Source organism: Bos indicus x Bos taurus, chromosome 5 (assembly GCF_003369695.1).
Source record: "Bos indicus x Bos taurus breed Angus x Brahman F1 hybrid chromosome 5, Bos_hybrid_MaternalHap_v2.0, whole genome shotgun sequence".
In the NCBI taxonomy this organism is placed as follows: domain Eukaryota; kingdom Metazoa; phylum Chordata; class Mammalia; order Artiodactyla; family Bovidae; genus Bos; species Bos indicus x Bos taurus.
Genome location: NC_040080.1, coordinates 101,516,591 through 101,532,388, shown reverse-complemented (window position 1 = coordinate 101,532,388; position 15,798 = coordinate 101,516,591).

Below are 15,798 nucleotides of genomic sequence, written 5' to 3'. Positions count from 1 at the left end.
TCCATACATGACCACAGGAAAAACCATAGCCTTGACTAGACGAACCTTTGTTGGCAACTTGGATGCAATCTCAAAAACGACAGAATGATCTCTGTTCATTTCCAAGGCAAACCATTCAATATCACAGTAATCCAAGTCTATGCCCCAACCAGTAATGCTGAAGAAGCTGAAGTTGAATGGTTCTATGAAGACCTCCAAGACCTTTTAGAACTAACACCTAAAAAAGATGTCCTTTTCATTATAGGGGACTGGAATGCAAAGTAGGAAGTCAAGAAACACCTGGAGTAACAGGCAAATTTGGCCTTGGAATATGGAATGAAGCAGGGCAAAGGCTAATAGAGTTTTGCCAAGAAAATGCACTGGTCATAAACATAATGTCATGTAATTAGAGCAGACAACTCACCCTCAAACAAAGTTCTCTGATTCTGCTCATTAAAGAATTTGTTGGTGTGTCTCAAACTTTATATGCACTTACTTGAATGTATAGAATCTGCCCCAAGAAATGTCCCTGGACACAGTTGTAGTGATAACAGTGCCTGCACGAATTTAAAGTACCCAGTCGGCAAATTAAAGATTGAGCCAAACTTCTATGATTGTTTTCTTTTTTAATTGAGGACAAAATTGGTTTATCTCTGCTTGTGTCACTGTATCCATTTAGCAAATATACAGTTGGCCTCGTGTTGGTACTCCCGGAGAATATTCTCTCGTTTGACCACAGCTTCCTGATTCACAATATTTTCGTGTGTGCTAATGTTGACAAATATGTCATAATCTATCATTTTCTTGAGAATTTATGATCCTCTTACACAATACAGTTCATTGCAGTAGCATCAGTTTCACTAAGAAAACTATGTTTTCTTCATTTTTGTCAATATCTACTCAAACATGTGCCATTTCATGGATTTTGTTCTTACACATTTGTCCTGATGAAAACGTATTGAAATGTTAGTCTTTTTTTTTTTTTTCTGGGAAATAGTATTTGTCAGAGTTTGATTACTCCATCACAATGGAAAAGACCCAGTTTCAACATGAAGAGCTTTAATCTAAATCAATTCCAAATAATATAGCTCTAAAACTTTAGAGTTATGATTGATATCTCTGATAAGGCCTTTTAATTCTGTGGAAGGGATTATGGGTGGGGTGAAGCTCTCATTAAACACATTTTATATTTAATTTAGTTTTGCAACATTCCTTGCTAATTTTCAATTCAATGAGATGTATCTTGGAATGCTTAGGAATAAAGATCAGGATGGTTTTTATTGCCAAAGCCTGAAATTATATTTTTTTAATCAAGCATAATTTAGTTTCTATATAACCTATAGGGCATTATAAAGTTATTTAAAATTAACCCCTTGTTTTGTTGACATATAAGAACAGACTCACAATTCTCCAGAGATACCACTTAAAGCTAAGGATACTTTCAGCCATCCATCTATTGCTCAATACAAATTAAGCATTTATGACCAACCAGGAACAGTGTTAGGCTTGTAGGATACAGTGGTAAATAAGACATTGTCCCTGTCTTCAGGCAGATTACATTGCAAGGGGAAGATGGCATGCAAATTGACACATTCCATACAGCAGGACAAGAATTGTATGATGGGGAAAAGTACAATGAACTATGGGGATATACAGTGAGACATCTAACTTAGTCCTAGCCAGTCAGGAAAGGATTCCTGTGGGAAATGTCATATAAGCTGAATTTAAGGGACTTCCCTTGTGACTCAGCTGGTAAAGAATCCACCTGCAATGAGGGAGACCTGGGTTTGATCCCTGGATTAGGAAGATCCCCTGGAGAAGGGAATGGCTCTCCACTCCAGTATTCTGGCCTGGAGAATCCCATGGACAACCTTCCATGGGATCACAAACAGTTGGACACAACTGAATGACTTTCACTTTTAGGAATTAGCCAAGGAACAAGGGACTGGGTGAGTGTGTGCATGAATGTGTAAGTGTTCGTGTAGAAGGAAGTTTTCTTAAAACTGAAAGTAGTTCAGTATGGTGGAGCATAAACTGGCAAGGGGCAGAGTGTGTGTGTTTGTTGATAGGATAATGGGTGAGAAAAGACAAGGCTGAATCAGGCGTTGGATAATAAGGCTCTTTTTTATTCCATGTTAGGGAATGTGGATATTATTAAGGGGACAACAGGAAAAGGAAAGGTTTTAAGTCCTGTAGAGAGGAAGGATGGGGAGAGAGGTGGGTGACAGGATCAAGTGTGAGTTACAGGAAGATCATTCCCAGGTGGTGCAGTGGTAAAGAATTCGCCTGCCAATGCAGGAGACACAGGAGATGTGGGTTCGATCCTTGGGTTAGGGAGATCCCCTGGAGAAGGAAATGACAACCCACTCCAATATTCTTGTCTGGAAATTCTGTTGGATAGAGGAGGCTAGCAGGCTATAGTCCATGGAGTTGCAAAGAGTTGGACACAGCTGAGCATGCACACACACTCACACACTTTCCAGCTACAGAGAGGCAGCCAGACTGCGGGGAGATTGGAGAAGGAAATGGCAGCCCACTCCAGTACTCTTGCCTGGAGAATTCCATGGATAGAGGAACCGAGCAGGCTACAGTCCATGGAATCGCAAAGAGTCGGACACAACTGAGAGACTTTCACTTTTCATGAGATGAATAGGGCTTTCCAGTGGCTTAGTGGTAAATAATCTGCTTGCAGTGCAGGAGACACAGGAGATACATGGCAACCCACTCCAGTATTCTTACCTGGAAAATCTCATAGACAAGAGGAGCCTGGCAGGCTACAGTCCATGGTGTTGCAAAGAGTCAGACACAACTGAACTGACTGAGCACACAACACACGAGATAAGCCACCAAGTGTATATAAGCACAGCTCAGAGTTAATTTTGAGGCTGCTCCTGCGTGCCCCAGAATGTACTGGTCTGCCGCAGTTGACAGACAAGGAATATTTTCAGACGATGCACAAGTCCAAGGAGTGCCACTCCCTTTCCAGCCCAGATAGGACTGTCCTCTCACACAGGGCATGGTTGCCAATGCAAAAGGGCTTCAAGAGCCTGACCAGTTCACAGCCTGTAACTATTTCTTTTTCAGAGGTACCTGAAAAATGATCACCAGTTACTCTGTCTTTTCTGTTGCTGCATCTTTGGGAAGAAAGACACCGTATTTTATATCATAAGGCTACTGAAGGCACAAATAAGAATATACATGTAAACACAATTATGTGAAAAAGAAAAAAGAAAAGGTTGGTACAAAATCCAAGATGATATCACTACAGATTATACTTTTTGGAAATGAGATTATTATATTAAAAAAAAATTCTTCATATATAGTCCAACTCAGGAAAATAAAATTTATAGGCCCCCAAACTTACTTTTATAAAATAAAAGTATTTTGAGTCCCATCAAAGATTGCTGTTGTTCAGTCACTAAGTCTTGTCTGACTCTTTGTGACCCTGTGAACCACAGCACGCCAGGCTTCCCTCCCGGAGTTTGTTCAAATTCATGTCCATTGAGTCGGTGATGCCATCCAACCATCTCATTCTCTGCCGCCCCTTTCTCCTCCTGCCCTCAATCTTTCCCATCATCAGAGTCTTTTCCAAAGAGTTGGCTCTTTGCATCAGGTGGCCAAAGTACTGGAGCTTCTTCAGCTTCAGCATCAGTCCTTTCAATGAATATTCAGAGTTGATTTCCTTTAGGATCACTTTCAGAAATACATCCTATCATTAATGCCTCAAAATATCTCCTTAAAGGTAGAGGATTATCATTATTATGATTTCACATTTGGTGCAACTGGGATTCAGTAAACTAAAGTGCATTGTTTAGGCTGCCATGAGCTCATAATACAATCAAGAGCATAGGTAGGCTAGGATTAGTTGGTTCCACTCACGCAACTAAATGCTTACTCTATGCTAGATGCTGTTAAAAATGGACCTCCGCCCTTCCATATCTTGCATTTCCTCCTGTGTTTGTAGGATTTTCTCTCTGTGTTGCCTACAATGGGCCAGGGAAGTTCCAAACCCAGAGTGGCCTGAAGGATTCAAAAGACCACTGGCATTCCTAGATAGCCGGGGTGGGCAGCGGTGGAGGGGGGACAGTGTTTACCTGGTTGTTTCACTCTTTGCTGGGTTCAGAGAATCTCCAACTTTCTGTAGGACTAAGCATGGCACTTGCTGGCTTATATTGTGATGCCCCACAACTCACAGTTTCTGAGAAAAAAAATTCTAAAATCACTTTCTTGGATTTTTTTTTTTTTATCGTGTTCTTCATCACAGTGTCTTGTATGATATAAACATTTGAATCTAAAATTTGCTAGGCAAGTCTTGGGTTACTCATCACTGACCTAGTCTCCAGACTCTGAAAACAGACTGTAAACTTGGTTATTTTCCCTAGGATCTACTCTTCAGAAGAAAACAACCCAAGCCAAGGGTTACTTCAGGTATGTACTGAATAGTGTACAATTTGGATATATGACTATTGGAAGGATTGCTTTATATGTCCCTGGAGTAAAAGGCATATTATGGTCCCACAACTATTCCTAGGAAGGACATTTCATGTGATGATTAAAAAAAATAACATCTTTTAACAATTTATGCCTACCATTTAAAAGTGATTGAGACATAGCTATTGATTTTAAAGCAGGTTAATTTTAGGGCAAAGTGGGTTTAAAAAGAAAAACATGTCAATCAAAGATTGCCAAGATTCATCTCCAGTCACAACTTAAAATTGATTTTATAAAATTAACTCACTCAGCAATAATTTGAATAGTATTTTGGATTGAGCAACCTATCCCAGTCTATGTCAGTGGCTTTTTTCTCTGAGAATCTGGTATAACAGACCAATAAAATCAAAGGGTAGTTTTCATCTGATGATCACTTAGGCTTCAGAAATAAGTTTTAAAAAAAAGAAAAAAAAAAACTCTGGGGTTTAAAGCATGGACTGTCTTAGACTATGAAGTACTAAAATTAGCAAATCACATTTTCACATCTTCCTTTGTAGTGAGAACCAAAAATGACACAAAATCTATTCTGTGATAATAATAGCTTTCAGCTTTTCCATTATTCCCTGAAGATCCAAATATCTGTCATTCTCATACTTGCAAAAATCTCTCCACCAAAGAAAGTAAAGCTAAGAAAAATATCTCTGTCCCAGTTTCCAATTTGTATTATTGCTCCTGTCAATCAGACCCATCCCACTATCACAAATAAGTTAACAGGCAACTGAAATAAATGAGCCCTTCAGAACCAAAAAAAAAAAAAACAATGTGTAAATTTTCAATACAAGAGTATCTTTTGGGGTTTTATACCCTTTAGGAGCCTCAGTGTAAAATTCTAGTCAGAATTGATAAAAGTAATAGTTGGCTGATAAAATTTTTTTCATGGGTAAAGCTGGTATTTACCTTCATATCAAATCTGTTGGATTGTTTTAACACAATAATTAGCATCTTAAATAGTCAGAAAGAGAAGGACAAATATTATGTATTAACACATGTGTATGGGTTCTAGACAATCGGTACTGATGAACCTATTTGCAGGGCAGCAGTAGAGATGCAGACACAGAGAACAGACTTGTGGACACGGGGTGAGAGGGAGAGGGAGGGACGAACAGAGCAGATGGAAGCACACACATCACCACATGCAGGGTAGATGACCAGTGGGGGTCTGCTGCGTGACACAGGGAGCTTAACCCCACACTCTCTGAACCTGGAGGGGTGGGATGGGGTGGCAGACGGGAGGGAGGGATCATACGCACGCCTGTGGCTGACCAGTGTCGATGTATGGCAGAAGCCAGAGCAATGTTGTAAACTAACTATCCTCCAATAAAAGGTTTTTTTTTTTTAATTACTGTAAGTTTCAAGTTTTATTACAGCTTAAGTAATGAGGAAAAACACCTAAATTGTTAGAATCATTAGAAATCTAAAAAGTAATATGATAATTCCAAACCTTACTCATAATCAAAGTAAAACAAAAGGAAGATAAGGTATCACATGAATCTAAATTTTTCACATTTTACGTTTGTAGATAAGAGTCAATGAAATAAAAAGTCAACAAAAATAGGAAAAAAAATCAATGAAATTAAAAGCTGGATTTCTGTTAAGTTCAATCAAATTGATGAAATCTAGACAGAATTAATTTTTTAAAAGAGAGAAAGCCATAGATTATCAATATCAAAAATGAAATAAGGGATGTCTCTATAGATTTTAAAAATATTAAAATTATATGAAAAAACTGTATACTGATACATTTCACAACTTATAAGAAAAGGGCAAGTTCCCTAAAAGATGCAAACTGAGTATACTAAGTATGCAAACAAGCAAACAAAGAAGATAACCTAAAGAGTCTTGTATTTATTAAAGAAAAATCATTCATACTATAAAAATCTATTGACAAAAGCAATCCCAGGTTTTGTTGGAAAATTGGTAAATTCTATCAAATATTTAAGGATTTAAAGAATACCAATACTACAAAAGTTCTTCCAGAAAAGATAAGTGAAAAAGCTACTTCCCAAGTCACTTTATGAGGGCTGTGTTATTCTGATAACAAAACCAAGTGAAGGCATTTCAAATATAGAACACTTCATCAAGGTGTTAGGCTGATAATATTTAAAATATACTTCATCAACATAATAGCTGTGGAAAAAGTTTTTAAAAATTTTAGCAAGTGAAATCCAGTGTATATAAAGAGTTTAATACTTAAATGTAAGAGCTAAGACTATAAAACCACTAGAGAAAATCTTGTGAGTTTTGGTTTGGCAAAAATTTCTTAGATAAGACATAAAAGAAAAATTTATAAATTTTCTCCAAATTAAATATTTTCTCTTAAAAAAACATTTTTAAGAAAATGAAAAGACAAACCAGAGATTAGGAGAAAATATTAGCCAAACACATAACAGATAAAAGATTTACATCCAAATTATATAAATAAATCTTATAAACCAATTATAACACAAAACACCCTATTAAAGCACACTACATATTTGAATATTCACATCACCGAAGATATACATGAATGCCAAATAAACACGAGATCTGTTCCATTTCAATAGTCATTAATGTGATATGTAAAATAAAAGCAATATCAGTAAGCAATCAGGTTAAAATTCTTTTAAATGACACTAATGTTGGTGAGGGTGTATCTTGGGACTGCAAAATGGTACACTTATGTTGCAGGAAGGGGGAAGAGTGGGCTGTTGTCTAACACTCAGAAATGAATTGTCTGAGGCAACACACACACAGACAAAGCAAGAGATTTTATTGGGAAGGGGTACCAGGGCAGAGAGTAGGAGGGTAAGGGAACCCTGGAGAGCTACTCTGCCATGTGGCTCACAGTCTCGAGTTTTATGATGATGGGTTGTCTCTTAAGAATCATTCTAACTCAGGGTCGTTCCTGGTGATGCATATACCTCACTCAACCAAGATGGATTCCATCGAGGAGGATTCTGGGAGGTGGTGGGACAAGTGGAATCTCCTTTTGACCTTTCTCAAATTCTTTTGATTAGTGGTGACTTGTTAGTTCTGTGTTTCTTACCAGGACTTCCTGTCATAAAATAACTTACGCAAATGGTTACTATGGTGCCTGGCCAGGGTGGGTGGTTTCAGTCAGCATTTCCCCTAACACTTAACACATGATATATGACCCGGTAATCTCACTCGTACGTTTATGAGGAATGAAAACATATGGTCACACAAAAACTTGTATGCAGATGTTCATGATGGCTTTATTCCTATTATCCCAAAACTCAAAACAACCTAAATGTTCATCAACTGGTAAATGAATAAGCAAACTGTGGTATTTCGCTACAACTGAATATTGCTCAGCCATAAAAAGACATGACTTACCTATGCATGCAACAAAATGGATTAATCTTGAGAGTATTATGTAAGTGAAGGAAGACAGACACAAAAGTGAAGGAAGACAGACACATTATTCTGGTAAAGTACAGAATAATACTGTATTATTCCATTTATATGAAATTTTCAAAAAAAGCAAAATTATAGTGATAGAACCCAGATCAAGGATTGAAAGAACTGGTTGGAGGCAGAGGATTCATTGTAGAAGGTCAACAGGCAAGTTTCTTGGTTGATGGGCATGTTTTATATCTTAACTAGTGATTACCTATGCTAAGCTCATCTAATTATACACTTAAGGTTGCTGAAGTGTATTTTGTGTAAATTATACTTCAATGAAGCTGACCCCAAGAAGAATAAATATTCTACCAAGGGGTCCATGAGGTTGTCTCAGGTGAAATCTTAGGTTGATGATATTTAAAAGAATGTTAAGAGGCCACCAAAAAACTTGGAGAAATTATAAAGGGCAGATGATAAAAATGAAAATAAAGAGAAATTACACAGAATTTAAAAGTTACAATTGGAAAATCAAACCAGTGGTAATATTGTCAGTAGGAAAATTTAAAAATAAAGAAGGAAAGATGAGACAGAAGACTGAGCAATACAAATGGGAAAAAACAAGAGAAAGGAAGAGAGGATGAATATAAGCGATCTCAATATTATCCCATAGTGAGGTTTGCAAAGTTGCTTTTAAAGCCATTTTCTTGCATATTAATAATGTATTGATTCTAGAAGCAGGATACTGATCTGTTGGTGTGGGCATTTCTTGTGCTTTCCTGCAAGGTAAGGGAAAATCTCAGAGTTTCAGAGGACACCTCTTCTCTCTGCCAGTGTCAGAAGAGGGCAAGGTTTGAACAATCCTTGACTGTTTTGCATTTGAATGAGTTTAGGGGAATGTTCGGAGAAGGCAATGGCACCCCACTCCAGTACTCTTTCCTGGAAAATCCCACTGACGGAGGAGCCTGGTAGGCTACAGTCCATGGGGTCGCAAAGAGTTGGACACGATTGAGCGACTTCACTTTCACTTTCCACTTTCATGCATTGGAGAAGGAAATGGCAATCCACTCCAGTGTTCTTGCCTGGAGAATCCCAGGGACAGGAGCCTGGTGGGCTGCCGTCTATGGGGTCGCACAGAGTCGGACACGACTGAAGCGACTTAGCAGCAGCAGCAGCAGCAGAGGAATGTTTTGGAATTAAAAACAAGAAATCTTCATAGGAATTTCTAGTTCCACCTGCCCATGTTAAAGGACTGGAGAAATGAAATGCTTTGCTGAAGAAAAAAAGATGCTCAAAAATGGAAGCAAGCAATTTCAAAATAGAATGTGATGAAAGAAATGATAGGATGAATGACATCAAAAAGTTTTCAAAGGAAAACAGAAAAATGTTTTTGTAAAGCAATTTCAAAGACGGCCTATATTTCCAAAATAAAATAATTGGTCTCGAGGATGAGCTCATTAAAGATCCTTAACTAGCTTCTGGAAATAGAAACCTCAAGACAAGCAGAACAGTCATGAGGAATGTCTCACAAAGCAGAAAGCTAGTGGGAGGTAACACAACCTTTCAGGTCAGAGTTGAGTGAAGAACCGGCAGAGGGATGGGGTAGTTAGGGCCGGAGGAAAGGAATGCAGGGAGGAGGAGCAGGAGGAGGCAATAACGTCTTATCTTCTAATGACCACAGTAAAAGCCTTAGAAATATTTGTCACAAGTTACAGGTGGCAACCTAGGGTAGAGGAAGCGAGTGGAAGACAGCCAAACAGCTATAGTTATAAGGAAAGAGTCCATAAGTTCAACATTTTTTACTCTGGCACATAAACTTCATGCTCTGCCCCACCCAATGTTCACACTTTCACATCTCGCTTCTTCCCACTTGTATGTGTTACGTGACCAGAGGCATCCAAACACATTTTTCCCCCTTCTCATACAGCACTTTTGTCCTTTACCTTGAATACACTTCCCTCTCAACTTTCACCTTTTTAGAAAAAATTTTCCAGCTGTATCCTCACTCCAAACTGAATTATTTTGAGTCATCCAATAAATATCATAATATAATACACAACACTGCCTCTATTGAGCATGTATTATGTTCCGAAACTGTAGTTGTTGTTTTATACATGTTATTCCTAATTCTCATGAAAACCGATAAAGTAGGTATAATAATCGTTAGAGATAAGCAAGGTGGGGCACAGGGAACTTTTGTAAAGTGCTTGAGGTCACACACCTGGCAATTGTTGCAATCTGAACCCAGATCTGTCTGCTCTAGAGAACACTTTTTTTTTTTCCGTTTCACCAGGCTACCTTGTGCACTAGTCTTTCATATTGTAATTCTTTTTTCACGTCTCTGTTTCTTATTAGACTGTGAGTTCTTCCAGGCTGGGACATGATTGTTCATCTTTGTCTCTCTAATGCTAAATACTAAGCCTCAGTTCAGTTCAGTTCAGTCACTCAGTCGTGTCCGACTCTTTTCGACCCCATGAATCGCAGCACACCAGGCCTCCCTGTCCCTCACCAGCTCCCGGAGTTCACTCAGACTCACATCCATCGAGTCGGTGATGCCATCCAGCCATCTCATCCTCTGTCGTCCCCTTCTCCTCCTGCCCCCAATCCCTCCCAGCATCAGAGTCTTTTCCAATGAGTCAACTCTTCGCATGAGGTGGCCAAAGTACTGGAGTTTCAGCTTCAGCATCATTCCTTCCAAAGAACACCCAGGACTGATCTCCTTTAGAATGGACTGATTGGATCTCCTTGCAGTCCAAGGGACTCTCAAGAGTCTTCTCCAACACCACAGTTCAAAAGCATCAATTCTTCAGCGCTCAAATACTAAGCCTACTCAGGGTTGAATGAATGTTTGATAATATATGAATGAAGGAATGAACGATAAGTGAATGAACAACTGAGAAGTTCCCATGGAGAGCATGAAATCAAAGCAGGGCTTGTGAGTTATGTAATTTAAATATGTAATGGTACCAAGCTCTAAAAATTGAATTCAGTGTTTAACTCGTTTTTAAAAAACTAAAATAGCACACACATGTGTTCCATACTGAACTCCAAGACAACTTAAACCATTTTCATACACCACATATGCTGCCATCCTGACTTCTTTTGACTCAAACTTTGGCAGAAAATTTCTCCTGCCACCTCTGTGCCTATGTTTGAACTTCACTGTAAATGTTATCATTTGGTTCTGAAGATGACTGCTTGGCATATTGACTTGATATTTCTACTTTCAGGAAAATCCTGATTGCTTACACATATAGCTCTAAAGGACAGCAAAAGCGAATCACTGGGGAGTGAATCAGCCTTTGGGAAAAATACAGTAACGTGATTTATCCAGATAAACCAGCATAGTTCTTCACTTTATCTATGTGGATGAGGGCCAGACTTTTTCAAATGAGTAGCAAACAGCAGCATGTGGTGGGTTGTATAATTGTTTGCAATATTCGCCCCCTCTTTCCCTGTAAGAGGATTATATATCTCAGTTCATTGCTGTCTCCCTCATGGTTGTTACACATTTCCCTGCCTTTTGACTTCAGGCCTAGCTAGCCTAGCTATTAGACTTGCTTTGGCCAATGGCCTGTGAGGAGACTCAGATGTTTGCCACATCTGAGCAGATATGGGAGACATCACCTGTCTCCATCAGTTTCATTGCTCTTCCCTCACTGCTCTGTAAATGGTGTCCCATACGGGGACTGAAGGAAGAAGACACGGGGAACTGAGCCACGCAGAGCCAAACAGAGCCAGGGCAACTACAGCTTTCTCACCATCGCGGATGTATAACTTGAGCAAGAAATAAATGCTTGTTTTTGTGAACCACCGAGATCTGGAGGCTGTTTATTATGCTGCAAATCTGATCTGATGGATTGAAATATAATGGAAATGAAAAAGCAATGTTATGTGCTTTACGAAAATGGAAAGAATAGCCCTTTCCCCAGTGATATATAGAAGTTTGTTTTTGAGTCTCAAAGGAGGACTGTCTACACCCAGAATCTCAAAGAAATCACTCAGTCCTCTACCAGGACATCATGCAAATTCAAGGGGACACTGACTTTCAGCTCCTTCCTTGTTCTCAAATGACAAAGCTCAAAATCAAAACAAACAACAACAAACCTTCTGCCTTACCACTTTCCAGAAGATACGAGTGCCTATCAATTTAAGCAAGTAGGAAATAGAAGTGTTCGCCAGCCCACAAGTCCTTCTGTCGATTCTGAAATCCATCCAGACATAATCCAGGGCACTCTGCTCTTCCTCTTTTGTATACATAAGGAAACTGGATCTCAGCGTGATTACCATGTTGAGTTTCCAGGGTTACTATTATGGGCTGAAATTGTGTCCCCACAAATTCTTATGTTGTAGCCCTAACCCTGGCATCTCAGAATATGACTGTGTTGGAGATAAGGTTTTTAAAGAGCTGATTATGCTAAAGAGATGAATGCTCAATATGCTAAAGAGGTGATTTGCTCGAGACCTATTGACACTGTTAAGATGGGCCCTAATCCTATTTGGTATCCTTGTAAGAGGCCTTCCCAGGTTGTGCTAGTGGTAATTAAAACCAATGCTCCTGCCAATGCCATAACATAAGAGAAAAGAAATTACATAAGACATAAGAGATATGCGTTTGAGCTGTGGGTTGGAAAGATCCACCGGAGGAGGAAATGGCAACCCACTCCAGAATTCTTGCCTGGAGAATCCTATGGACAGATGATCCTGGCAGGCTACAACCCATAGGGTGCACAGAGTTCGACATGACTGAAGTGACTTTGCACACACATGTGCCTCCTTAGGAGAAAAGGACATCTGGACACATAAAGAGATGCCATGCAAAGACCAGGTGAGGACACAGCAGGAAGGTGAGCATCTGCGAGCCAAGCAGAGAGGCCTCAGAAGAAGACAACTCTGAAACTTCATCTTGGATTTTCAGCACTCATAAAATACATTTCTGTTGTTTTAGCCACCTTGTTGTTTTTGTCATGACAGCCCTAGTAAACAATACTGTCACAAAATGAATCTATAGCTGATGTCCTGCCTATTCCTAACCAATGTTAGTTTATTAATTGTGCGTATCTATATAGAGATAGGAGTCTGCAGCTAATGATAGCTAAGTCAGCTGGTATCAAACATTTCCTGTGTGTGGCTGTGTGGAGAGCCACGCATGCACACTGGCTGGATCATACTGTGAGAAGCAGGTAAACTGCTAAGTAAGGGAGACCAGTCATCTTCCCAAGTCCCACTCACCATGCTGCTGCTGCTACTGCTAAGTCACTTTAGTCGTGTTCAACTCTGTGTGACTCCATGGACGGCAGCCTACCAGGCTCTCCCGTCCCTGGGATTTTCCAGGCAAGAACACTGGAGTGGGTTGCCACTTCCTTCTCCAATGCATGAAAGTGAAAAGTGAAAGTAAAGTTGCTCAGTCATGTCTGACTCTTAGCGACAACATGGACTGCAGCCTACCAGGCTCCTCTGTCCATGGGATTTTCCAGGCAAGAATACTGGAGTGGGGTGCCATTGCCTTCTCCCATTCACCATGCTAGATTCAGTTAAACTCCACTTCTTATTGAAAAGATTCAGACTCTAAGGTGTATACGCCTTTGAAGATTCCCTAAGGAGCCTTGTGTTTATTTTTATCATGATTCTTATCAAAGTTTTGAATTGCTTATATTTGTCCCCATTCTGGATACTGATTTCTTAGGTATCCAAAACTGTGTTTTCATTTATTTTGTCTCACTCTTTACATAGTATCTGGCATATTGTAAGAACTATTTTTTTGTTTTTCTTCCAATGAGATTTCATAGCTGTTTATTACAGTTCTTACCAAAGATAACTTGGTAAAAGATGATCTAACTAATTTGAAATAGCTCTTCATTAAATGTATAATCCCAGAGTAATCAGAATTCTCCTCTTTCCTTGGAAGAAGCAGGTCTACCTCAATGTGTACTAAGCATTTTGGGGCAATTTGGGAGGTGGTATTTTGCAGAAATACAAAATGTTATGAGTCAGACAGATGACATGATCTTTTTTTTTAACACATCTTTGCCACCTTCCCTTATACAATTTTTATTTGCATTTAAAAGCCTACCATCATGCTAACAAACACATGAAAAGATGCTTAACATCCCTCATTATCAGAGAAATGCAAATCAAAACCACAATGAGGTACCATCTCATGCCAGTCAGAATGGCTATCAAAAAGTCTACAAACAATAAATGCTGGAAAGGTGCAGAGAAAAGGGAACCCTCTTACACTGTTGGTGGGAATGCAAACTAGTCCAGCCACTATGGAGAACAGTGTGGAGATTCCTTAAAAAACTGGAAATAGAACTGCCATACGACCCAGAAATCCCACTGCTGGGCATACACACGAAGGAAACCAGAATTGAAAGAGACACATGTACCCCAAAGTTCATTACAGCACTGTCTACAATAGACAGCACATGGAAGCAACCTAGATATCCATCAGCAGACGAATGGATAAGAAAGCTGTGGTACATATATACAATGGAATATTACTCAGCTATTAAAAAGAATGCATTTGAATCAATGATGAGGTGGATGAAATGATGTGGATGAAACTGGAGCCTATTATATAGAGTGAAGTAAGTCAGAAAGAAAAGCACCAATACAGTATATTAATGCATATATACGGAATTTAGAAAAATGGTGATGATGACCCTATATGTGAGACAGCAAAAGAGACACAGATGTAAAGAACAGGCTTTTGGACTCTGTGGGAGAAGGCGAGGGTGGGATGATTTGAGAGAATAGCATTGAAACATGTATATTACCATATGTGAAACAGATCGCCAGTCCAGGTTTGATGCATGAGACAGGGCGCTCAGGGCTGCTGCACTGGGAAGACCCTGAGGGATGGGTTGGGGAGGGAGGTGGGAGGGGGGTTCAGGATGGGGACACATGAACACCCATGGTTGATTCATGTCAACGTATGGCCAATTAAATAAATTAATTTTAAAAAATAGCCTACGATCATTACTTCTAGTGCAAGGGATGGTAACGGTAGATTTTTAAAAATCTTTCTAGGCCTAAGATACCTTAACAAATAGTTGTTGTTCAGTCGCTAAGTTGTGTCTGACTCTGTGACCGCATGAACTGCAGCATGCCAGGCTACCCCGTCCTTTGCTGTCTCCTGGAATTTGCTCAAACTCACATTCATTGAGTCAGTGATGCCATTCAGCCATCTCATCCTCTGTCCCCTCCTGCCCCCAATCAGTCCCAGCATCAGAGTCCTTTGATAAAGATTTGACAAATGAATGATCAGAAGTAAAGAGCAGATTTTCCTTGCTTCTCCTTTGGTACCATAATCCAGCAGTAACTTTGCTTCTTTGCTTCATAAAAAGTCTTCTTCAGCAAGTTGCCACCTTTACTGTCCTTACCTAACCACCTAACCACTTCTAATTTTTCCTTTTTCCACTCCATGTAGACTTCCAGTCTGCACACTGCACTAACACCTTAGTGACTCTACATTGCTAAATCAGATGAGTGCATCTCATCTTTTTCAACTTTCGATGACTTTTCACATAATTGACTAATTCACTCTTTTTGAAACACTTCCTCTCATAGGCATCTATAATAGTCAACTCTTCTGGTTGCAAGTAATAGGAACACAACTCAAACCAATTTGTTTAAACACAAAAGGAATTTACTGGCTTCTTTATCAAGGAAGTTCAAGGAATGATGCTAGCTTAAGGGACCATAGACAATATTATCAGAAACCTATTTATTTTTCTCTCTCAGCTTACATTTCTGCTGTTATCTTGTTTGTTAGGCAGTTTCACCTCATGTGGCAACAAAGAAGGCTATTAGCAATTCTAGACTTATCTCCATCATCCTTCTCTTTACTGGTCTTAATTAGAGGGGGAAATGCCTCTTCCCCCATGAGTACTGGCAGAATATAATAGCCAAGGATTACTTAGTCTCTCAGTCGTGTGCAACTCTTTGCAAGTCTATGGACTGTAGCCTACCAGGCTCCTCTGC